Source organism: Pongo abelii, chromosome 12 (genome assembly GCF_028885655.2).
Source record: "Pongo abelii isolate AG06213 chromosome 12, NHGRI_mPonAbe1-v2.0_pri, whole genome shotgun sequence".
Taxonomy (NCBI): domain Eukaryota; kingdom Metazoa; phylum Chordata; class Mammalia; order Primates; family Hominidae; genus Pongo; species Pongo abelii.
Window position 1 is genome coordinate 64672228 of NC_071997.2, and position 26417 is coordinate 64698644.

The 26417-nt window shown below is 41.2% G+C and overlaps 1 long non-coding RNA gene across 6 annotated transcripts in view; it reads left to right on the plus strand.

Moving 5' to 3' along the window:
• LOC112132119 (uncharacterized) overlaps positions 1-26417 on the plus strand; it is a 353510-nt gene that overhangs the window by 213890 nt on the left and 113203 nt on the right. For all 6 annotated transcript variants that reach the window (XR_010136274.1, XR_010136275.1, XR_010136279.1 and 3 more), the window contains one exon: positions 17149-17274. This is a non-coding gene — a long non-coding RNA (uncharacterized LOC112132119). The remainder of the gene's footprint in view (positions 1-17148; positions 17275-26417) is intronic.

A 26417-nucleotide genomic window follows, 5' to 3' on the forward strand; every position in this document is an offset into this window, starting at 1 on the left:
AGTCAAATAAAATCAGTAATTTTCTTTAAAGTTCAGTACACAGTGACTTATTGTTGAGCAAATAATAACATGTCTAAATTTCTAAAATATTTTGGTTCCCAGTAAGAATTCAACATTAGTCATTTTTTCCTGCATCTACATGAAGGTACTGGGTCTCACTTATATCTTCCTTCACAAATGAAGAGTGGCTAGACCACCAATTCACACGTTCTCTCTCAAAGGGATCATGTAATCTGGTATATGTATTTTAATAATAATGTACGTATTATACCTGCCCATCTGAAAGCAAACATCTAGATGCCCTTTTATTTTTGTTGTTAACTCTTTGGAACACAGAACATGGACAGTCATCTTAGGAGGGGGAAACCTAGAGAAAAAATATAGTTTTGAATTAGGGCCTGAGGCTGAATTGTGGAACAAGTAGGATTTTTGTTTGTTTGTTTCACAAGTATGGAATTGTGCCATTTTGTTATGTTCATGAGTACCAAGTGTGTGTACTCAGAGGGTAGCTTTAATATGTTTGCAAAGTGTCCTCTCCAGTCAGTTTGTGTAAGGTGTTGTCCCAATAATTTTATTTTGCTTTTGTAATTTGAGCTAGATTTCAGTGCTGATTTATCACCAGCATGAGAATATCCTTGCTAGGGATTATAAAAGGAAAAGGCAAGCCCTTTATACATTTAGCTGTATCAAAACACTGTTATTTCTCAACTTTGAAGTCCTTAAAACTGTCTAAGCTTAGAGCTGAAGCTCACCTATTTCTGTACAATTTATTTCGAACATTTCCCAGACTTATAATTTTGAATGTTGTGTATTGTAGTTTTCTTACTTATTTTCATTTCTTTTCCCAAGATTCTGGAGTAATGCTGCTCAGAGTCAAGAAATTTTAAGTAAATGAGAGTATAAATGTAAGCATTCTATGTTGCTTTACTTCTGTGAATACATTTGTACTGGTAATTTGATAGCAGAGCATTGAATAAAGAAAGTGAAGAATGATAAAAATATGAGGGAGTGTGCAACGCACATTCAGACCTTATCAGCTCCAGGATCAGTTATCTGTTTGAAGAAAATTACATTGCATCTGTCAATAGACTTAATAACTCAGTGCCTGTGATTTGATAATGGATAATCACACAAATTCAGGAAGCTAGACCATATGCCATTCCAGTCTTCTCTTCTCTTATTCACCTTAATTTTCTAGATGAGTGAAATTATCTAGTTCTGGACTCAAGATGGCACACATGGAAATAGAGCCTGCAGGAATCCAGCTGCCTCTGATGTTAGTCAGGCGCAGGTGGAGACTGCCGGGTTATGTCTGGGACCCTGGAATCTAATTGAAATGGGCAGAGTTTGGAAAATTGCAAACCTGGACAATGCAAGTGATTAATGGATGGAAAGTAATAAAGGGTGGATGTGGAACAGTTGAGGGAATTGGCTAGTGGGAAACAGTGAGGCTTCAGAGCCAAGGATTCAGAATCTAAGAAAACAATTTGGTATGCTATATATAAACCACGAGGGATAGGGATTAAATGGTAGAGATTAGAGATTATTTAGGGATAATAATCTGGAAGCAGGGAGTCCCTTAAGGGCGCTTAATTCCTGTTGATCCAGGATGCCATTTCTGTTTATAAAACCACTTCTCTACTCTTACATAATATGGTCATTGTATCAGTTAGCAATGATTTGGGCTACAAGTATTTGATGACTTAATTTCAGTGATTTAAACAAAAAAAAATGTGCTTCTTGTCCTCAGATATCAAGAAAACCAGAAGTAGGCAGTTTCTGTTGTGGATTTGGCTGCTCACTGATGTCATCAGGGACTGAAACTCTTTTCATCTTTCTGCTTTGCCCTTCACACCATGACACTTGTCCTCATGCTTGGTTGTTGGTGGTTACCAGGTGGCCCCTCCATCTACAGAGTGTCTCCTCCACAGCACATGATGGGAATGGAGGGACTGTCCCATCAGAACCTGCCCCTTCACATCAGGAGAAGCAAACTTGCCCCCAGATACTACCAGTAAACACTTACTTTCATCTCTTTAGCTGGAATCACATAGCCATGCTGAATTTCTAAGAAAGCTGGATAAGTGAGTATCTCAGTTGGGGCTGGGCATATTGCTGCCCAAAAACATTTGGAGTTTTGTGAACAAGGAAGGTGGGAAGAATGCGTGGCAATTAGGCAACAAGCACAGAATGTCACAACCATCCACGCAAGCTTTCTTGTGGAGGGAGAACAAGTGCTAGGCAATTGTGCTAGTATCACGGGGGCTACAAGTGTTTGGTGGTCCAAGTAATGCCAATAGTAGGGGTTGTTTGTGCCTTACTGCAGTCTGTCATTACATGCTCTTTTTAATATGAATGGATTAGATATTTTTGAAATGTGTATTAAATGACGTAAAACCACAAGAATACACCATGAAGAGCTGACTCAGCAGGAACAAGAAACTGAATCCATACTTTCAATCTGGCTCTTGGCTGGGAACTACCCCTACATTTCTATGAGGCCATAGTCTAAACTGAGATTTTTTTTTTTTTCTTTCTCTCTCTCTCTCTCTCTCTCCCATTTTATTGGCTTTTTGGAGCTCTGGTTTTTGTGGATTGGGAATAACAATCAAGTTATGTTCTTAGAGAAGGCTACCATGCTGAAATTAAAGTATATCACCTTTTAGCTTAATTAAATAGATAAGAACTTGACAACAAGATGGCTCACTTATCAGGCTTATTTTATATCTATGCTACTTCTTTTTTTCTTCCAGGAAAAGTTCAAAGGGTTTGATTTACATCTAACATATTCCCAGAGAAGCTAGAGGGAAGTTGACAATAGATCTTGTCACCTTATTTTGCAGATATGGATCTTGAGACTCAAAGACTTTGTCTTCAGTCAAACAGCAATAGTCATCACTGCAAATATTGCTACAAAACATTCCACTTGGCCACATTGCCCTGCTGCAAATAGATGTCTCTCAGAAAGTGAAATCAATGAAAATGAGACCATTTGTCAAGTATTTTCTGTTGAAGAAATGAGTTCCTTGAGTGGTCAGTTACAGAGAGCAAAAGGCCACAGCCAGATTTGCAGGAAGCTGGGCTCTTATTTGTAGATTCACAATGGTTTGATAATGCCACCATTTTTGTTACTGCGTATTTTAAGCAAGAGGGAACTTTCTTCTAATTTAGAGTTTGTACCTCTCATAATTGGTCTTAATCGTAGAACCGATGTGTATTGGTATTTAAAATTGTAATGTGTGAGTGTCCTATGATTTTTCTTTAATTTGCTCTTTCAACAGCTATTTATGGGAGTACCCACTAAGTCTTTGGCATGGTTCTAGGTGGTGAGAATATAAGACAGATGAGGTTATTGTTCCCTAGGTTTCCATTCTAGGAAAGGGGAAATACAAACAAGTGCAATTGTGAGCACTTTAAATGAGCTAAACTTGAAAGGCAGCAAGCAGAAAATGACCTTCCAGCTTTTTCTTCCACTGTTCCTTTGAAACTGCTTCTTGGACTATTTAATCCTTGCTCCATAGGTAGAAACCTTGGACTGGTCCATCACTTTTCCGGTCATTTTAGTCACAAGAAGAGTCTCTAAAATATTTGAAGGGCACTGCTCTAAGGTGAGAACAAGATAGGTCTGATGAAGGAACAGAAAAACAATAGAAGGCCTTTGTGGCCTTACTTAGTGGGAAAAGGGAGAGAACATGGGAGGAGGTAAGGTTGGAATGTAGGTGGAAACTAGCCAGTTCACGGGCCAGGAGTGAGAGTTTATTTTCAGTGTGAGCTGCAGCAGTGGAGGGTTTTGAGGAAGAGAGTGACATGATCCGATGCGTAATTTAAAAGATCACTCTGACTTTTGCATGGGAATAGACTCTAGGGAAAAGAGAAAGAAACAGAGAAACTATTTGGGGGAGGCTTTTGCCTTCGTCAGGGTGACAGATGAGGGTGACACAGAGTAGGGTGGTGATGGCTTTGGGCTATGTGAAGTCTTTCAGGCAGACCCTTCTCTCCTAATGCCTATATAACCACCACTGTGGCAGCCATGTGGTAGTATTTAGTAAGTCTGTGCTGAATATCACATGGATACCTTTGTGAGTCAAAGAAAAGAAATGCCATTTATAGGATTTAGAGAAAAATGTGTCTTTTGGTTTCTTTATCTTATTTTCTAATATCTCAAATTCCCATTCTAAGTGCAGGCCTTAGGATGTAAGCACGTATCGAAGGCACAAAATCAGCCTGAGGAAAATTTTCCCTGACTCATATTTTTTTCTAATTGTCACACCTTTGGCATAATTCAGCCTTCAATCCTTACACAAGAAAAAGAGCTGCATTAAATATTTTGAGAATTTAGTTTTCTGACTTTTTAAAAAGGTATTCTTGCCTCCCCTTCTCTCTTTTCTCCCTTCCTCCCCCTTCTTGTCCCTTCCCTCTCTCTTTCTCTATCTGTCTCTTTCATAAAGAAATAAGTGAATGGGAAAGCAGAAGGCTTGATTTAATTTATTTTGGGAGAAAATCCAAGGGGTGGTGCCATCACTACACACGTTTGTCAATAATTATTTTGAGAAGGGAAAACAGAAAAATTCAGTGATATCTTTAGGAAAAAACCCCAACAACCCCTGGCAAAGCCATAAACCACCCCAAATGCTGCCATAAAACTTCAGTGCCGTGTATGGTTTCAAAGCAGGATTTGTGAAGCAAAACCCATGATTAAAGTAAGAATAGTATGAGCTTTGTGCAGCCCTGTTGGCCCCTGCTGTGTAACTTAAGTCTCCCCTCCTCCTCGGATTCTGCAGAGGAGGCTAAGCAAGGTGAAAATGCCTCAGGGAGGAGGGTTGTTCACATCCAGGTCAGGGAGGAAATTGGTCTTGGGAGCCAGGGACCTTTATCCCTCTTGTCTTGTGATAAAAAACTGGGGTTGGAGCTCAAGGCAATACATTTTCTCTCTCTCTCTCTCTCTCTCTCTCTCTTTCTCTTTCTCTCTCTCTCTTTCTCTTTCTCTCTCTCTCTCTCTCTCTCTCTCTCTTTCTGTCTCTCTCTCTGTCTCTCACACACACACACACACAATCTTGCTAGGCTTGATTCTGGCGTGACTTCTGTGATCCTTCATACTGATTCTAATTGAGAATTTAAATTCAGGTAAGTTCTCTTCTTGACTTTCCTTTTCTCATTAGCTCTTACTCCCCTCCCTCAGCCTCAGTCTTCTAACTTCTCTCTAGAACAAGTTTTCTGGGCTCTGCCTACTCTTCCCCCGCACCCCACCCCCACCCCCGCCTACCTGTTTCCTTCCCTTTTAGACCATGCTATCCTCATTTCTTCCTTTGTTCTTCTTTACCACACCCTACCCTATGGCCCCTTCCCCTTCCTCTCTGTTCTCTTCTCCATCCCCTGTGGTGTGGAGCCAGGTGTTATTAGTTGAAGATAATCACAGATGTTTGTTTCCTATACCCTTCAGACTCCATTTTGTGGGAACTGGACGTGGAAGTTACCTCAAGTGTACAGATAGATTCAAGTCAAGGAAGCCTTTCTTTCCTCTGTGAGCATCCTAGGGACAAATTGGATGTGTCCTGCAGGAAGGAAAAAGACACAGGTCACAGGTCAGCTGCTCTGAATTCATGTGGGGGGCCTGTCACAGCCTCTGTGGTCTCAGGGTGCCCATCTGCAGGTAAAGGGGTCAGATCAGATAAGGTTTAAGGTCCTTAAACATCATTTAATCATCCATGGTTCCAACTGTGAGGATGTTCGTTATTACCAGTTCTGGCCAGAAAAGCAAGACTCTATAAATGAGACAATTCTCCTGCCTGCCTGTGAACATCTGGGCAAAATATTGGGCCCAGAAGGGTTCTAATGAGACTGGAAGAGCCCCAAGAAGTATGTGTGTAAGCATCCCTGTGCCTCTTGGGAGGGGATGCATCAGGTCTCACATGCGGCCCAGAAGAAGGACCCCTGAGGTGAGTTCAGTTTGCTGCTGGCCACGAAAGATGACTGCCCCACAGTGGACCCCTGTTCTGTGAGCTCCCAGACCGCCCCAACATCTGTCTCTGGCATCACTGCAGTGGGATCAGTTCCCTTGGTGACAGCAGCTACCTGTCCTGATATCCAGTTCATGGGTTGTTTCTTGCCTAGGGAGGTGATAAGTGGGCCAGCTTTCCTTTCCGCCTTTGAGCTGACTTCCTTCAGGGCAGATTCAAAACAACTCCAGGAAGCTCATTGAAAAGGGTGGAGGAACTTATGAGACTTATGAGATCTTTAGCTTTTCCTTTAAGGTTTTCTTTCTCTGCAGATGGTCAAACTGCTCCCCTGTCTTCTGAGGCCTCAGGACTCTTATCCCCATTGGCCTTCTCTCCTTCTTGCAGGCAGCAGGCGGGGCTGGCCACAGGCCTCCTTCTTGGCTGCACCTTGCCAGCACTCGACTTGCAATTTCCCCAAAGACGTTTCTGTTTTACTCAAGGCAAATGAAACTTCATGGACCATTTCTTCCTACTTTCCTAGAAGCAAAGGCTGGCACAAGGGAGGGGGTGGGAAACGCATGCAGAAAGTCACTTCTCAGCACCCGCAGAGGAAAGTGCTGACCCAGCGGCGGGGCACGGGGACTCTGGGTACTCCTAGGAGCAGATGCGCAGCCGCAAGTGCACATCAATCACGCAGCTTCCTGTGCGACAGGTAGAGCAGGACTTCTGATCAAGTGCTAGTGTGAGAAATGCAGCAACCTCCCTTCCCCTCTTTTTTCTTTTTCTTCCCCTCCCCTTCCCCAACTCGTCTCTCCTCCCCCACCCCCCCCGCCCCCCACCCCCGCCCCCCGCTCTAGCTCTTACTCTTTTTTAAAAAATAGGAGCAGATATTTTTTACTTCTAGCCCAGATGCTACTATTTTTATATTATTTGCACTTACTGAGTTGAAACGCAACAGATGTTTCAAAAGGGTTTAAAACTAAATTCCTTATTAGGGACATGACAAATAAATCACATACCTAACTTTGGAGATTTCCTTTGCTCAGACTCTTGACAGATATTTTTTTTTTTTTTTTTTTCCAGGGTGGAAAGGGGAAGGAAGATCTCTTGTAATAAAATGACAATGAGAAGAATAGAATAAAAATCACGATTATTTACTGACTGAGCTAGGATGTTTAGGTACTCTAAGTATTTTCCATCTGTTATTTTATTCGACACTCACAGCTACCCCAGGGAATTGACCAAAAATTAAGCTGATCTACAATTAAAGATAAGAGCTTGATTCGATCATTAAATCCTATAGTCTTTTGGACACACACACACAAAACTTGAAATGAATTTTTTCAATAAACCAAATTTCCCAGACTTTACTAACAAAGGAGGTCGCAGTATAAGCAGCACCCACATTCTACTGGACTTTTCCTTTCCCTGTATTGTTTCTAGAGAGTTTCCGGGGGGGATCTCAGATATATTCACCAATGGTTTTCTTATTCTTTGCTCCCCTTCAGATGCCTGAAGCCAAGTGTCTCACTCCTGCATCTGCTGAGGCCTTTTGTGTAAACCCCTTTCCTTGCTAAAATCTTCTAGAAGCACCAGTCTGAGGCCCCCAGTCACCTGGTACCCTTGAGACAGCACCATGCTGGAGCCAGGCTGTGATCCAGGCAGAATGGGATGGCCCTTCCCCCAGCAGCCCTTCTATTTCCCAGCTACCCCGGAAGTCCTTTATGCTAACAACCCTCTTGCATTTTTAAGATTTATGTATGTATTTATTTTTTAACTTTTACGTTCAGATATACGTGTTCAGGTTTGTTCTGTAGGTAAACTCATCTCATAGGGATTTGTTGTACAGATTATTTCATCACCCGGGTATTAAACCTAGTACCAAGTAGTTATTTTTCTTGATCCTCTCTCTCCTCCCACCCTCCACCCTCTGATAGGCCCCAGTGTCTGATGTTCCCGTTTATATGTCCATGTGTTCTCATCATTTAGCTCCCACTTACAAGTGAGAACATGAGTATTTGATTTTCTGTTCTTGCATTAGTTTGCTAAGGATAACGGCCTCCAGCTCCATCCATGTTTCTGAAAAGGATATGATCTCCTTTTTTTATGGCTGTATTGTATTCCATGGTGTATATGTACCACATTTTCTTTATCCAGTCTACCATTGATGGCATTTAGGTTGACTCTATGTCTTTGCTATTTTAAATAGTGCTGCAATGAACATACATGTGTATGTGTCTTTATGATAGAATGATTTATATTCCTTTGGGTATATACCCAGTAATGGGATTGCAGGGTTGAACAGTAGTTCTGTTTGAGGGATCACCACACTGCTTTCTAAAATGGTTGAATTTAGAACCTTTCCTCTCCTCAGAGCCTGAGCTGGATACAGATCCCCTGCTCCCCGTCCTATTGTCCTACGCCTGTCTCTAGGCCATTAGTTAACTGAAGTCTGACTAGGCCGGCTGAAAGCACATCACTTTGCTTGTTCTTTGCTTCAGCTCTCCAAAATCTTGAAAAGGTATGAATAGCTGCCAGAGCAACATAAAACTTAGATGCTCTCAAATTAGTCCTTGCTTGCTTCCATTAGGTCTTTTCTGACAATTCTCTCAAAAGGACCAAAGGTTAGCTCAATTAGTGGCCCTGCCCTGCAGATATGAGCAGATAGTGGCTCTAACTTAGCTGTCTGGTAGACTGAGGAAGACAATACAAATATGTAAGTGCTGTGGACTGTTTGTCATTTCTGTTACCTCTGAGTCCATCCACTTACTGTCTCCTCTGCCAGAAGATTCTTCTGTCATGTGGCCCAGTCTCTCCCCTCCTTTAAGTCTTTGCACCAGAGTCATCTGATCAATGAGACCTTTCTTAACTACTCCATTTAAAATGCAACATCCCTCACCCTAACTAACTGACCCATTTCTAACTAACCTACTTCTCTGTTTAACTTTTCTCCATAGCATGTTTTAAAAATGTGGTGAAAGACATATAACACAAAATACACATAATATAAAATTTACCCTCTTCACTTCTAAGTGTACAGTTCAGTAGTGTTAAGTCTGTTCACATTGCTGTGCAATGGATCTCTAGAACTCCGTTCATCTCGCAAAACTGAGACTCTTTAGCCATTAAAATGGAACTCCCCATTCTTTCCTCTCTTAGCTCCTGAGAACCACCATTCTACTTTCTGTCTCTATTAATTTACGTACCCTATGTATCTCAGCTACATGGAGTAAAAATATATTTGTCCTTTTGTGACTGGCTTATGCACTTAATGTAAGGTCCTTGAGGTTCGTCCATGTTGTAGCATATGTCAGAATTTTCTTCCTTGGTAATGCTGAATAGTATTCCATTGTATGTATACCCCACATTTGGTTTATTCATTCATACATCAGTGGATATTTGGGTAGCTTTCATCTTTTGGCTGCTATGAACAATGCTGTTTGAACAAGTCTCCTTAGAATTTTTTACTTTCTTATATTCTAAATTAGGAGTTTATTTGGTTTATGCCTGGTGTCTTCCATTAGGATATAAAGTCATAGATTTCTATTTTGAACCCTGCTGTGTCCCCAGATTCTGAAACAATGTTTGAGAGGTAGGTGCTTAAAAATATTTGCCAAGTGGATTAGAAGACAGGGGAGGTTAGGAGAAATACCTAATGTAGATAACGGGTTGATGGGTGCAGCAAACCACCATGGCACGTGTATACCTATGTAACAAACTTGCACGTTCTACACATGTATCCCAGAACTTAAAGTATAATAATAATAATAATAAAAGACAGGGGAAGGTAACAAAAGTTTTTAAAAATGGCTTTTAGAGGAATCAGAATAACGAATGTGGTATTAAATGGTCTCTAAATACAAGAATTTAAAGACTTCAATCTTCTGGTCACCCACAGATCAAGGTCCCTTTCTTTCTTCAAATGTCATTTTCCTGGCATTGACATTAAAAGTTGAGTATATAAGGTAAACTTGACTGCTGTCCTTACCAACAAGAAAGGACAGTTCTTTTCCCATTGGGGCTGATGAGAAGAAGTCTTCAGCCACATCTCTCAGAACAGCAGTCCAGTTTTTATATGGCTATACTCAGTCTGATGCCTGCTGTATTCCTCATGTTAAATTTATGTGTGAAGTTAAACTTGCAGGAGAGAGGGAGGGTAGGGAGGAAATTAATGCTCTTCTCTGCATTTATGCCTTGCCTTTTTCTCATCTCTGTAAAGTATAAACCTTTAATGACCTAGAATCCAAACATGAAAGCTTCAATAATGGGAGTATTTTCTTGTAATAATTATTGATGAAAATGAAGATCCGCAGGAACTAGAAGTGCTTTCCAAATCAAACAAATGTCAAATTGTTCTTAGAATAATCTGTGTGTAGATGGCTATAGTCAAGTTCTTTGAAAATTGGTCATTTAGAAGCCTTTTTACTGTAAGTGTGGTCTGAGTATAAGCAGCAGCAGCAGTGTATGGGAGCTTGTTAGAAATGCAGATTCTCAGGCCTATCCTTTACCTACTGAATCAAAATCTACACTTTAACAAGATGCCCTGGGAACTCAAATGCGTCCTGAAGTCTGAAAAACATTGGCTCAGGGTATTCATTCCTCTGAATAATAACATTGTTCTCCAACTTTAGGGACATTTACTCTTATTGCAATTTCAGAGACTTTATCTTATTCCATTAATGTAATTTTTGAATCTCGATGTTTAAACATGACCATAGAAGTTATTTTGTATTTTCTCTGGAAAGGCAATTTATTCTAAAAAATATCTGCTAATTTTCAGACTATAGAAATAACTTTTTGAAATCACGGCACCACAATCCAGAGTCTATGCAATTTAAGATTCAGCAGTAAATTACAGAAAATATGTTTAACAGAGGAAAAACAAAAATAGTGTTTTGGAATTTAACTACTCTTGCTTTTTTTTTTTTCTTCTCAGAATACTTGGGTCCCTGCTTGGCATTGTCAACCTAGAGAAAGAAAAGAGCTTTTACTACATTAATGTTATCCAACATGCCTATTTTCTAAATTCCTGCAGTATTTATCTTCAAATTCTTGTGCTTGGGTTATCCCCATTATTGTTACCAATGCTCCAATCCTTATATTTAGAGTACAACTTGGAATTTGGCTGTCTCCTAGAGATATTCATTTCAGATTAGTTCTACTTTCTCCCTTCTATCTGAATTATTATAGGAGCTTAGGGAACCCCCCCACACACACACGCACACCCACACATACACACACACAAGTAACATCAACAAAATTTCTGTCTGTGGAGCACAGAAGCCAAGTCTAATCAGCCAAGTAATCATCTTTAGCTTAGTGATTTCATTCTTTATTGTTGGAGTAATTTCTGTATAATATGTTGTTTATAAGACCTAATTGGGATATGAATAGCTTGGGGTTAATAGTTGAAGAAATGTTTCACATTAAGTCACTTGCCCTGATGAAAGTGTGACTTCCTCTGTCTTTAAGAAAAAATCCACCTGAAGACATGCTCCTTGTTCTTTATGCATTATTGTGGGGACAGGAGCCCCCAGTGCATCAGAACTTGAAGTTTAATAGTCCTGGTGGTTTAATTTCCTCCTGTGACAGGTGGGGAACTTGAAGCCTAAAAATTATAATTGATCCACCTACGGTTATGTGGCTTGTTGGTGTCACTGTCTCACTGTATTAAAAGAAACAACGCGAAGTGTTCTGGCTGCCATCCCTGGAACTGGATGCACTTTATTTAAAAACACAAGCAGGTATGCAAAAAGTGCCTCTCACTTAACCTGTGAGTTACTAACTCTTGCTGCGGAAAGCATCTGACACACTAAACACGAAGGAGTTTTGAAATAAGCAAATGGCATGGGAGGTTTCTGTGTCTGGTAGTGTTAGCAATTGGCTGAAATTGGCCCTGAAATACACCACGATGTATTGGTGACCTCTCCCAGGAAGTGCCTCTATTGCACTTTATTTCTTGTGAACTACTCTTTCCTGTTCTGTTGCCTTGAAGTCAGGGCATGGGAAAACCAGGCAGGATGCTTCAATTTGGGCCAAATGACCTGTGTAATAGCAGTAGTTACAATTGATTCCAGAGGACACACGCTCTTTGCTTCTTTCATTTCTATGTTATGAAGCAAATAGGAAAAAGAATGAATATTTGAGGCAGAGGGTGAAAAAAAATCACCAATTGCTTCCCTGGATAGGCACCAGCATAGATGTATGAGCCCTTTACCCAGGGCAGATTAAAGCACTTTTGACAGTAATAGAACCAAGATCAGACACCATGATTCTAAGAGCATCATTAAAGGATGTACCATTGGGGGTTCTTAGCATTAATCACAGGTGATTATGAGGGCCTTGCCATGTTGTGAGTATCTCTCATGCATACAGACTCACAAACCTTCCCCGGCAAAATGATGGAATGGGCTGAATTATAAAATAATGATAGCAAACTGCTGCTTAAGGACAGCTGTTCACTGTTGTTGGGGAAACTGAGCCTAAAGGAATGGTGGGGGGAGAGAGAGAGAGACAGAGAGAGAGAAAGGGGGTTGTTTTGATTTAAATGATGTATTTCATGCTTTAGCATTGATCTTAATTCAGATGGTGTTTGAAAAGAAGGAGATATTTTTATTTCAAATATGATTAAGCAGCCGATCAGTTCCAAATCCAGAATTTTAGGTTGCAAAGACTATGGTCAGAGATGATCTCCATTTGACATAGGCGAGCAGCAAGCACATCTCTGGACCCACACACATCATGTTTGCTGCCTCACTGGCATCCTGGCTTGGTGGGGACTGGAGGGAAGACCTCTGGGTAGAGAAGTTGGCTGGGGGATATTTGCCCCTCCAAGTTTGGGGAGACCAAGACTGCCAGGGAAGGAGCTGGGTGTGCAAGGAAGTCACTGAACGCTCCTCAAATTGTTTCCTTGAAAATAAGTAAGCCACGGATCACACATTTGTTCTGCAAGAAAATTGGCTTGGGAATCCTTAGTTCAATTTAGTTGTGGATAATTTAAATAAGAGGATGGAATTTTGTCTCATTTATGATTGATCCAACATCCCCTCTCCCTTTCTGGATGATAGCCTTTCTTCCATGCTAGGTATGTGGTGCCTATCCCATGCTGTCTGTGTTTTGAAATAACTTTTTTTTTAATGGCCCCCCTGTAATTTTTATTTTGTGATACTAAAACACTTGAAATATTATTTATATTTTTAAAAGTACAATTTATAGGCATTTCCAAATATATTTCCCCTTAAAAATGAGAACTTGTTATTTACTGGCTGGGCATGGTGGCTCACGCCTGTAATCCCAGCACTTTGGGAGGCCGAGGTGGGCAGATCACGAGGTCAGGAGATCGAGACCATCCTGGCTAACACAGTGAAACCCCGTCTCTACTAAAAAATACAAAAAATTAGCCTGGCATGGTGACGGGCGCCTGTATTCCTAGCTACTCAGGAGGCTGAGGCAGGAGAATGGCATGAACCCGGGAGGCGGAGCTTGCAGTGAGCCAAGTTCGTGCCACTGCATTCCAGCCTGGGCGACAGAGTGAGACTCTGTCTCAAAAAAAAAAAGAAAAGAGAACTTATTATTTACTAAAGATATATAAGGATAAACTTCAAAAGACTTAAGTTTGCCCTGAAAACTTTATAACCCAGAATTTTAAAGGCATCTTCAGTTACCTCTTCCCAAATTCTATTCCACTGCATCATTCAGTTGTAAGTGAATAGAGGCTTCTTCCCTGAAATTTGCCACTTGCCACACACAACATTAACTCTCCCACCCAAATGATTTCTTCATTCATAGATTTTTCCCCAAGCAAGAGCCAAAACAGTTTAAAGCATTTATTTTTAGATGCTTTATTTTTTCAGCCTCTTCTGGCCAGCCCTGGAAGGTGCCATTGGTCCTTGACTTCAAGTCAGCAAATTGTTTCAGTCAGGACTCTTCATTAAAATCACTGTGTTTTTTTTTTTTTTTCTTGTGGATACAATCCTGAGACTCAGGCCAGCCAAACAGTATTTGGTTCCGGTGAAAAGTAGAAATTTCCCATTTCACCTCAATGACCACCGGCCTTGTGCCTAAAAATGTTCATATTTGTCATACATCCCTTTCTTAATGGCTTTCTCTAATTTCAAGTAAATCTTTGGCCATATACATCATAGTTCATTTCAAGTGATGCAGAGGACAGTAGCTTTATGAAGGAAGTGCAAGCACCTTTAAATTAGGGTAGAGTTGTCAGATTTAGCGAATAAAAAATGCAGAATACCCAATTAATTTAGAATTTAAGATAAGCAACTAATAACTTTTTAGTATAAGTATATTCCATGCAATAGTTGGACATCCTTATACTGAATTCTTATGTGTTGTTTATCTGAAATTCTAATTTAATTGGGCATCCTGTACTCCTCTGGCACCCTATGTTAGGACAGAGGAGTGAGCCTATGCAGCCACTGGAGTTGGCATGGTCCAGCACTAAAACCCCTGTCCCAGGAGGTCCTGTCAAGAGAAGAACCAGGTTAGTTGGCCTTACTTTGATCAAGAACTACAGAGGAAAATTCTAATCCATTGCACTATTTCAGGATCTAAGAGATCAGGGACTGCAACAAATAGAAAGTGAGGTTAGAAAACCAGGTCTAAATCATGTGACTACACTTGACTGTTTTCTGTGAGGATGTTCTCCATTATCCATGAGTGTCTTTCTTCCTTTATTCTCCCTAAACTTCCCATAAAGATGAATGTGGTTTGCTATCTAGTGATGCTATAGGAAGTTGAGCATTAATGAAAAAAAGATGGCCATCTATCCTGGCTCACGACCCCCTGGGCACTTAATGCTAACCAGCTTCTCTCCTGGTTAGTATTAAGATGGTGTCACAGATTCTCTTAAGCAGCCGGTACTTAATGCACATAACAGGCTTGTTAAACCCCTTAAGGAAATAGGCATGGACTCACAAATCTGGCACCATGAAGTCTTGGCTCCTTGCTGCCTATCTCTGTTCTGCTGCAGTTGGGGAGGATAGACATGACTGCAGATGAAAGGACCCTGAGGTATAAATCAGGAGACCAGGTGCACAGGGGTGCTTGGCTTCCCATTCTGCTTCTCAGTTTGCTTACCCTCCAGTTAGAGATAATAAGCCTTGTCCTTCCTATATAAGGGGGTGGATATAGCAGCCAGGCAGGCAGATAGGTGGTGAGTGGACAGAATACCAGATAAACAGAGAAGGATGCTGTTTTCCTTTGATTTTCTGCTGTCCTCTTCTTGGTGGATGGCCACGTATCCTAGTTTGCCTAGGACAGTCAAGACTTACTCCTATTGTCCCACTACAATTATTAATAACACCCCTTTCACTCTCAAACATGGAAGATACATTACAATGTCACTTGCATTATGGTAAACATGTTTATGAATACCAACCTCGGATATATTTAACAACAGAAAACAGAATATGTGAAACTAGGATTTGGTCATTTTGATTTGTCAGAGGTCACACAATTGCAAAGTGGGCTAAAGAAGCACCTAGTCTTCCCATCCCAAGCACAGTTGCTACACCAGGGCCCACTTTAACCCAGAAGCTAATAATGGGGTTTCAGGCAGAAAATAAGGCTAGATCTTTTCTCTCCTTCCCATGATCCTGTAGGACAGGATTTCTCAACCTCTGTACTATTGACATTTGGGTTGGGATAATTCTTTGGGGCTTGGGGGCTGTCCTGTACACTGTATGACGTTTAGCAGCATTTCTGGCCTCCACCTGCTAGATGCCAGGAGCACCCCCACCCCCAACTGTGACAACCAAAAGAATGTCTCCAGACATAGCCAAATTTCCCCTGGGGGCAAAAATCACCCCCATTTGAGAATCACTACTCTTTGAGAAAGAAATTAAGATTTCCACTTTATAGTGGTTTATAATTGGATTTGGGGGGAAGTTGCCATTCCTATGGTTATAGCTCCAAATTGTAATCTTAACAAAAACAAGAATGACAATTGACACTAATATTTCTAAAGCCCTTCATATTTACCAAGAGCATTCTGTGCTTTAAGCCAAGGTTGCCAGGGTAAGCCTTGGGGAGGAGGGAGAAAATCTGTGGCCAATTGTGAGTCACAACCCATGTGTGCCAGGTGGCATTCCCAGGGATTTGGGGGATAGAATAGATGTTCACCAGTGAGACTGCTTACCACTGTCTAAGAGTCTGGCAGGGCCCCAGGCAGTGACATCTTACATCACAATACTGGGGGAATCTTAATTGGGTCTTTATGAAGGCAAGGAAAAGTTAATTGGTGATGACTGAGTACACACCTTGTAACAAGATCATTATACAGTTTTGGACCCCGCTCTCTCTATTAAGCTAAGGAGCTATAATGCTTCTTAATGGAATATGTCACTGTCTAGAACTTTCTCTGTGCCCCACACCTTCTGGGCAAGGTTGTCTACTACTTGCTTCTAGGCAATATTAATATTAAGTCTTAATATTTGCTCATTCTCTTACATAAAGTACAGGCTTCAAGTCTGGGATCTTTATCAACCAATATCTAGTGTGCTCTGCAAATGCTGTGCTAGATGCTGCATCTGAGACTCTCTGACTATATTGTGTCCTCATTCTCTCTGTAAGATCAGCGATTTCCATCTTAAAATCTGTTTGTTGAGAAAAAAAAATCACTTCCCTTGCCTCTTGGAGTGTGTTCTGATTGTCTACTGTAGACAAGCATGGATGTCATGACTCTGCCTGTGTAACACTATGAAGGTATGCCTCTGAGTCGTGAGAGTTTTATGCCTAATAATATGGGGCAGGACAAACACCAAGCGTCAGTGTGCTTGATGTGAATAGTAGTGAATAGAAGTATTCTTGCTGGTCCCCTTCAATTCTAGGCGAGGGTGGTAGAATAGAAGCAAGGAAAAGCAAGTTATCTGTGTGGGCATTATCACTGAGAGGGAATTATGAATAATTAACAGGGGCATTGGCCAATAACAATGACAAATCATAGTGTTTCAGAGGGAAATTAGTTTAGGATAAAACAAGGACCATGGAACATCAGTCTGTGGTAGGTGCTATGGCCCTTTATGGAGTTTTCACAGTTTAAGAAGTGCTTGGTGGTGCTACAGAATTTCAGAATGGAAAACATCATCTTGTTGAGCTGAGCTGGACACTTGGTTGTCAATTCTGAAGAATCTGTAAGGCAGGACATTCTAATAGCTTCATTTTTGTTTATTTTGTTTTTGTTTTGTTTTTTTTTTAGCTGCAATTGCCATCCTCAAATACAAAAGTAATTGATACTCAGCAATGAAATCTGCATGTGCATGTAGGGGAGAGAAGGAGGTTTCACCAGACTGACAAATGGAGTCATGGTTCTGGGAAGGAGCAGGTAAGGAGGAATTTGACATTTACCCTAAGATCTTAGGCAGTCTGGACTGTGATGTTCTTGTGGAGGGCACGTTGGCTTGTGAAACAAGTGCCATGAGGCCCTCAAGCCAAACTCTTCCAACTGAATAAATGAGCGAATTCTATGATACCAGCCAGTAGATGTCTCTCTCTGTTATATCCCTTCTGATCATTACCTTGGCCATCAGACAGTTCTGCTACATTACTTGACTGTACTGCCGAGAGAGAATTGACAACATTAAAACAACTCCATTGCTTTTATGAACTGGCTCTAGGAGACTACAGTCCATTTCCATTACTGAGATGTGTTGCGTGCCTAACGCAATGCTTTTGGAAGCAGGATAATTAGGCATTGCAGGTTGTGATTGTTTAAAGAAGATATACATTCAGGTTTCAGACATGGTGCCGTGAAATGTCTTATTGCATGAAGATTATGCTTACTTTCAAGAGTGCCCTGGGGTTATTTTGGTTGGGAGTTTGGAAAGGAGCAGGACTTTCTTTCTGGTGCACACTCTACGGTAAAGGCAATAGCAATGGCAATGTTTTAATTTCAAACACTCTTGAGAGGCAACTGGTGGGCGGTTCTGAGTAATTCCAGCCACATATCCCTCCGCCCAGAAAAATTAATCACACCTTGGTCAAGTCCAAAAAATCAGGGTGTTGCTTTTGAAACGTTAACCTTCTTGTTCTTAAAATGCCAGTGCCAACATACATAGTTTGTATTTGCTGATACGAAGCATATTTGAAATCTGAAAGCATTTAAGAGTTAAATAATACAAGATCCAGTGTCTGGAATAAATTACTGAAAATGCTGGTGTAAAAGGAACACATTTACTACACCTTTTAAGGCCCCAAAGAGAGCCCTAAAGAGGAAAGATTCTTTTCAGATGAAATATATAGACGACCCAGTGATGATAAAGAGGAAGAATATAAGGAGACCTTTTCCAGACCTTCCCAGGTGGTCGAGAATAAAGGAAGGATGGCTGTTGACTCACGTGACACCACACCTGAGTAAAATCATGGGCAGTGTCCATTGAGGCCTCATCAATACTTCCAAAGATTCTAGGATGGCCTTAGGAAGCAACTACTTATAAGGGGTAAACAGAAAGGCTGTTTCCAGCAGACAGGTTTCAGGACCAAATTTCTAGACGAAGATCTGCCAACAATCAGCTGGAATCTTGCTATGCAAAATGTGGACTGTGGACCAACAACATCTGAAGCTTGTTAGAAATGCAGAATTTCAGGCTTCACTCCAGACCTACAGAATCAGAGTATACATTTTAACAAGACCCCCCGGGTAATTCATTTGCACGTTAAAGTTTGCAACCTCTTGGGCTCTACCACAAAAACTTCCCACAAAAACTTCAAGGACAGAAGTCATGTTATTTAGTCATTATTTTATTTATTTATCTATTTATTGAGTATTTATTGAGTGTCTACTTTGTGCTATGAATGAGACTAAGCCCTGGAGAGATGGTGCTGAATAGGACAGACAGGATTCCTGCCATGATCATATTTTATTTTTATATTTCTTTAACAAACAATCATATTATGCTCTTTACAAATCATCACTATTTGAAGTGCTTCATTTACATTGACTCACTTAACCATCTAATGACTCTTGGTGGCAGGTATTATTACTTTTTACCTCTTAGAAATAAGGAAAGAGGTACAGAAAGGTTTAGAAACTTTTCCAAGGTCACACAGCTTGGAAGTAACAGAGCCAGCATTTGAATTCAGAGAGTCTGGCTACAGAGTCCAGATGCTTAACCACTAAGTTATGCCACCAAAAAAATAATCAACTATTTATTACCTATGGTTTTGCTGTTAAGAAAATAAACATAATGCTGTGAAAAATAAGGGAGTACCCTTAGCTAGTCTGGTCATGGAAGGTATTTGTGAGATGACATTTAAACTGAGACCTGCACAGGGGGAAAGGACCATTGTCATGTGAAGGGACATGGAGAGCAAATTATAAGCAGGAAGAACAGCAAGTGCAAGGCATCTGAAGTCAAAGAATGTTGTTCTTTCTGAGAACCACCTAAGCCTGGAGCATGCAGATGGTGGGGAAAGAGATGGTAGGTGAGGCTGGGGAGGTCAGAAGAGCAGATCACATGAGGAGGTAAGCAGTATAGAAGACACAGAGCCTTGGAGGATAGGGGAAGGGGTTCAGATCCTATTCCCATGTCCCGGGAAGCCAATAAGAGTTTATGCAGGGAAGTGAGGCAATCTGACTGCTGATTTGACTGCTGAGAGGAGAGTGGATTGTAGGGTGCAAAAGTAGAAGCAACAGAACCCAGCCAGAGTTGATCTGAGTGGTCCAGTTGAGAGATGTGTGGGGCTTTCACCACAGCAGTGGTATGGGGATGAAGAGGAGAGCACAGACTCAAGGCCTGATGTGGAGGCAGGACCAACAGGAATGATTCTTTAGATGTGCATGTACACATGTGGCTATGTGTGTCAAAGTGTATATGTTTCTGAGGGGCAGTGTTGGCAAAAGGGAGGAGTTGGATTACGTGAGGGCTTCCAATTTCAGCACGTTGGGTACACAGTGCTGCTATTTACTGAGAGAGAAAAAAGTGTAGATGAGTAGGTTGGCATGGGTGGGAATCGTTTTCCTATTAGGATATATTACTAATAGGATATATATTTGAGATTCTTACTTCCAAGTGGAGGTGTCAAAGAAGCAACCATGGATTTCCATCATTTAGTTCTGGATCTGAAATAGAGTCAGCTCCTAGTATTTGTTGAATGAATTTCAGTGAAGAAGACCTCCTGGTATGAAAAAATACAGAATTCTGTAGCAGTTTACTATTGCCTGAAGATTACTTTAGCAGAGATCAAAGCTTTACTTTGTAGAACTGGGAATGACATAAAAATGTAAACAACAATCACAACAACAAGCCAACAAACCACAGATTATAAGAGTTAATACATTAACTTAATTTACATAAAGGCATACATGACAGACACCAGGGCCATCTTGAAAGTAGATTTCACCAGGTAGACATTGGGCATTGGAAGAGAAGATGGTATGAAGGTGTAAGTGCCTTGCAAGCATATTCTATTTAATAAAGTATCTGCAGTGGCTAGCACAAGTGCTCATTGAATGCTATTTCAAATAAGATATCCAAGATGAATTTTGCCCAAGGCCAATGCAGTTTAATTACAGTGTATTTTGTGACACCAAATTCACTAGAGAATTTGAATTGTCTGAAAATCATTTACCTTCTCATAGACTCATCATACCACTCCATACTTTGTTGTCCTCTTAGCTTTATCTATTCAATGATTTCATACATATTAGGATCACAGAATTACTTGTATTATACTGAGATGTGCAGAAAAAGTACAGTTTCCATGTTTTCTGAATTTGTTCTGATATCCTTTTGTATTCTACCTGATTGGTGGAATGAAAACAACCACCACTGCTGCCCTAGTTTTAATGCAGTCTGGTTCAAAACTTACTCCAGTTGAGTAACCTGTCTCTTTGAAGTATTATTTCTTTCTTCTCAACACCTCTGCCCTCACTTAGGATGGTGTCTGAGGTGGGGAGAAAGATCTTCACAGCTCCAGAAAGAAAAGGTCTTCCCATGATTCTCCCTGAGTGGGTGCTGCCTGGCATCCACTGGAATCTGCTTTAGCTGGCCGCCTTCTCTAGACATTCTGCAGCTGAGAAATTTGCGATAGGTTTCACAGCTCTGCCATGGTCTAGAGCTTTCCGTCCATTGTCTGGCCTCCTTTTGATCCTTACTGCCTCTGTAGATCCCTCTGAGTCTCTGTAAGTCCTCCAAAGGGTTTCTGGAGAAGGCCGTGGCGTCATCCTGTCTCCAGGAAGGCCCTGTGGCTCTCTACTCAGAGTCTATGACACATGGGAACTGAAGGCTACTTAGAAGTCCTTCTCTCAACCTGACCATGGCACTGTGTCTTCTTAACTCTGTTGGTCACCTTCCTCTCTTCAGATTTAACTTATCACCTTGGAGTGGGGAATTCTAAGCACACACATGACTGCCTACTGCCCTGTCTCTGTGTCCTTTCTTCTTCAGACCTCCAAGGGGAAGGAGAGGGTTTTTCCTTGTTATATTCTCCTTTTTCACAAATATCACCTGTCCTCTCTATTTCAATGAAGCTGAAATGCAGAAGAGGTATGAGGTATAAGGAAACATACTGGAAAGTATTTCAAAAATGTTATACTGGTTATACATATTTGAAGTCTGTGAATGCAGATGAGAGGCCTGAGGTAGTATAAAATAAGGCCATGGAAAGTCTTGAGACATTCTTGATGACAAAATGCATTCATCCAGAAGAAAATTGGCCCCTGGAGGAAGACTATCACATCTCTTTGTTCTTTTGTTGCTATATTGAGTCTTCATTGGCAAATAAAAGTCTCACTTCTCCAGCATCCTAGAGCAGAGTGCCTAAGAAATGAAATTGATTCAATTGAGCAAGTACTTATGGAGCCTATTGTGTATTCTTTGCTTAGTGCTGTGGAGGAGAAAAAACATAAAAGGTAAGTATCCTACCCACAAAGAGGCTACAAACTTCTTTGGGAGATAGGATACATACCTATGAAGCAGTTGACTAAAGAGACCAGGTAGGGTAGTATTATTGGAGCAAGTGGCTTGTCATAGACAGTAATGCTAGAAGAAATGAGGAATGGGAGATCACTCTGAGCTTTGAGATCTCTAGAAATAATAGTCCATCCATGAGGCATTAAGGATGACTGTGTTAAAGACAAACACAGAGGTCTTGAAGATAGGGTGTGGAAGATAGGGAAGATGGAGGAACAACAAGAACCAAGACTTGAAAGTATGACTTTACTGTCCAGTGTGGTAGCCACTAGTCAAGGGTGGTTACTGAGCACTTAAAATAGGGCTAGACCAATTTAAGGTGTCCTGTAACCATAAAATACATGCCACGTTTTGCAGTCTTAGTATGAAAAGAAATGTATCTCATTAATAATTTATATATATTGGTAATGTGTTGAAATGACAATTATTTGGATATATTGGATTAAAGCATATTTATTAAAATTAAATTTTCCTTTTTTATTATTTTTAAAATGTGACTTCTAGAAAATGTAAAATTACATTTGTGGCTTGCATTACATTTCTAATGGACAGCACTGGGAGAAAAAATGATGTCAAAGGCATTGCCTACTGAATGGGTCTGTGTCGTCTAGGAGGTTCCTGCTTCTGAAGAAGAAGAATCCTTTTTATGTAAACAAGAAGGTAAAACAATAACAAAAAGAAACTTCTAAAACTTCTGTGGGAAAGTAATTGTTCATTCAAAGCAACCAAAAATTCAGTAATATTTCTAAATGAACCCATATTGTAATAACTCTCTAGCAATTTTGTATGTATTAAAAAATGACAGATAAGACATTATCTGTAAGACCACCTGGATGTGTAAGAATCAGAATCTGCAGCCCCTTGCATTAACTCTGAGGTCCCCTTGGAGTCTGCAGCTATAACCCTGGGGCTATAGCTGGGTGGGAATGGTGAGGCATTGAGAAAGAGAAAGCTGGCTGTATTGGGTAGAGCCTTGGGCATCATGCACAGGAATTGGGACTTTATTCTCTAGGCAGTAAGGAATCTTAAATACCCATACACTCTTTCACCCTCTCCTTTGCTTGTCTACCCAGTGTAGCTTTTTGAGGTACTCTTGTCTTTGTGCTGAATTCTGTTCTTCCTGCAGCTTGGATATCACTGTAGGTGCCCATGCCCTCTGAGGGAAGAAATTGAGTGCAATTCTAAGAGATGGGTTTGAGCCTTCCTGGGCATCCTCAAACCTCCTTTAGAATCACTGTCTAGGACGGGCACAGTGGCTTATGCCTGTAATCCCAGCACTTTGGGGGGCCGAGGTGGGCGGATCATGAGGTCAAGAGATCGAGACCATCCTGGCCAACATGGTGAAACCCCGTCTCTACTAAAAATACAAAAATTAGCAGGGTATGGTGGTGCATGCCTGTAGTCCCAGATACTCGGGAGGCTGAGGCAGGAGAATCACTTGAACCCAGGAGGCAGAGGTTGCTGTGAGCCAAGATTGCGCCACTGCACTCCAGCCTGGCAACAGAGTGAGACTCTGTCTCAAACAAACAGACAAACAAAAAGAATCACTGTGTAGTATCTGGTCAAGTCTGCCAATTGACACTTTTTTGCAGGATTGGGTGACAGCTATAGAACTGGTATTATCATGCAGCCAGAGACTCTGCTGGCCTCTTGTTTTCTAAGTCTCTAAATATCTTAAAGTCCCTTCCCCAACTTCTGTTGAATGCCTGAAATCTGTTCTCAATGCCCAGCCCTTTCCTGGAAGAATCAAAGCATCTCACTTACCTGTCAGATAAAAGATATTCATGACCATTGTCCAAAACCTGCTGCTCTTGGGACTGCTACCTGGAAAGCAGGCCTGCATGGGGCCATCCTCACAGGAGCAAAAGATGTGCCACCTCCAGATGTCTTCTGAGGTTGGTGATAATTACAGTCAATGAGGTCCATACCAGAGGGGTTAAGAGGAGATGTGATAAACTTGGGTAACCTTGCTACTGTTTGGGACATAGAGCTTTTATTTATTGGATTCCTCAAGCCTTTCTCAGGAGATTTGGTCCCGTAAGTCACGCTGACAGATTTATCCTGGGCTCCTGTCGTCGAAAGCTGTTTTCTCACTAAGCAGGTGGAAGGAAAAAGCTGAGAAAGGTAACTGCCGGCTTGGAGGTCGTTTGTGCATTGGTGCCGTGAAGTGGACACATATGTATCCTGCAAGGCCTTAGCTATCACTTCTGCTTTGTCCTAGATCTTTCCTTTGTGACAGTAGTTGCTGTTGGCATTCCCACATTATTGTCTGCAGCGGTAATTAGAGACATAGGCCTCACCCATACAGCATACATAGACTATCAGGATTCCTCTCACACATTGGGTGGTGAGGAAAGAGGGTCCAGTTACATCCATTAAAAAAGGCCAGGCAAAATCCTACAATATAAAGCTTCCAGACAGCATTTCCAGAAACACTTTCAAATTTGCAGACACACCATCACCAACCACCACCATGGACAAGGGAAAGATTCCTATTTGACCTCTGTTCAACTCTGCTGGTGGAGGTTTTGTGGGGAGGGAGTAAAGAGATGAAGAAAATAAAAGAAGAAATGGTAGAAAAATCAGCATTTTAGCCTAGAGAGATAGTAAAGGATTAGGGTGGAGTGCTTTTCAGTCTTTCTTTTACTGTAAAATTCTTTGTTCAAACGAAATTGCTATTGTTAACATTTGTTTAGTTCATACTGTAAACCAGCAACTGAGCTCAAAGTTTTAAACATAAGTCTTCACAAAAACCCTAGGAGGTAGGTAGAGTTATTGTTTTCATTTTCCAGACAAGGGAATTGAGGCATGGAAGAGCTTTAAAAGCTTGCCTGAGGTAATACCCAAAGAAGTGGTGGAGCTGAGATTGGAGCCCTGGCAGCTAGTGTTAGAGCTGGTGTCGTGAGCCAGACATGATGGGGATGTCCTCCAGAGATGTGGTTTTCACTTCAGTGCTTTACTGGGGGAACCAACCAATGAACACAAAATTAGAGAGCTGCTCTGGTTAAAGCTAGAGTGTGCTGTGGCCCAGCCCTGATCCATGCACCTCCACCCCCTCACCCTAGGGGAGTTAAGGAGAGTTAAGGGGACTCAAGAGACTTCTGATCTAGGAGTGTCCTCGCATGTTCTTGGTTGATGAAGCTAAGAAGCTGTTTTTGGAAGGTGCTGACCCTCAAGCCTAGCCATCTGGAGTCTCAGGTCACTGCCAACAAACCAAACTGTACCTGACTGTACCTGAAATCCTCTTGTACCAATTTCTCAGAGCTAATAATGATCAAGTAGGCCAAGCTGAAAGAATAACTAGAATGTTTTATAGAAACAGAGAATTATAGTAGACCTAGGAAATGATACCAACCCTTCCAAGACCCTGCCAACAGTGGATGCAGCAAGAGTTTATGTCAAAGCCTGCGTCTCCCATAATAGTGCCCACTAAATGCTTGAGACTCCATTCTCAGAATTTCTTACACAGTCCCAAGTGTTACCAGGGGTGTGTTCTTCAAGGTCTCACCTACTGTGTTCTTCCTGCCCTGCTGACACTTTAAAGTCTGGTTCAGTTACTTCGATGTGCAAAGAGCTCTTCTAGAAGACCTACTTTTTAATAGGACATTTACTTTCGATTTCCTTCTCTTCTTACTCAGCTTTCTCCTTCTCAAAGCAAAGGACTTGATTGATTTGTATTCCAACAGTCTGCCCTGAGGTTAAAAAGGTATTTACTTAATCAGTTGCCCACTATGCACGTCCAAAGAGTAATGCCTCAGCAACTCTTTTCTGGTTCCAGGAGGGAGGTGAAAGGGCCTTTCAGAATAAGAAGGGTGTAGGTAAGATCGGGAAAGATACTTAGGAAAAAGTTTGATTCTCTTTTGTGTCTCCATGCTGTACTCCCCAATATGAATGCTGTCTTACCTAAGGCCAGATATGAGAATACAGGAGTGAAGGCTAAATGGTTGTGTGTCTTTGAAAGGAAAAATTATTTTTTTTTAACTTTCAAAAGTTCTTTTTTGTGACTAGGGTGGGCTTTCTTGTAACTAGGATGACCTGCAAAGTTGTACAGGGCACCAAGCCCGGAGGACTCCTCACTTGGTTTAATGATCTGTCACCATCTTGAAATTCTTAATAATGTCAGAACATGGGGTTCTGCATTTGCCTTTTGCATTGGGTCCTGGAAATCATGTAGCTCGTCCAGGCTGCAAAGCAGTTTGGGATACATGTGTTTGTTTGCAGTGAAAGTGGGTTGGAAGAATTATGTTTGTATGGGAGTTATGACCACTCTGGCTACCAGCCTTGTAATAAAAAACTGTTCTGGCATAAAAATATATGTTTAATTCAGAGTTAAAAAGAACTATACTATATGAGAAGCATGTGATTACGCTGAATTTGGTATCTCACCTTTGTAAGTTAAAAGACTAGTTCCTTCTCAGTGCCTTGTGCTATTTTTGACTTACAAATCCTGACACTCCAGGGTATGACCTTTTCTAACCAACGCTTGCCTTGCTGGCAGTGAGGTTACCATGGGTCAGGGCTGAGCTGCTTCATCTGTCATTTTCCCGTTGGGTAC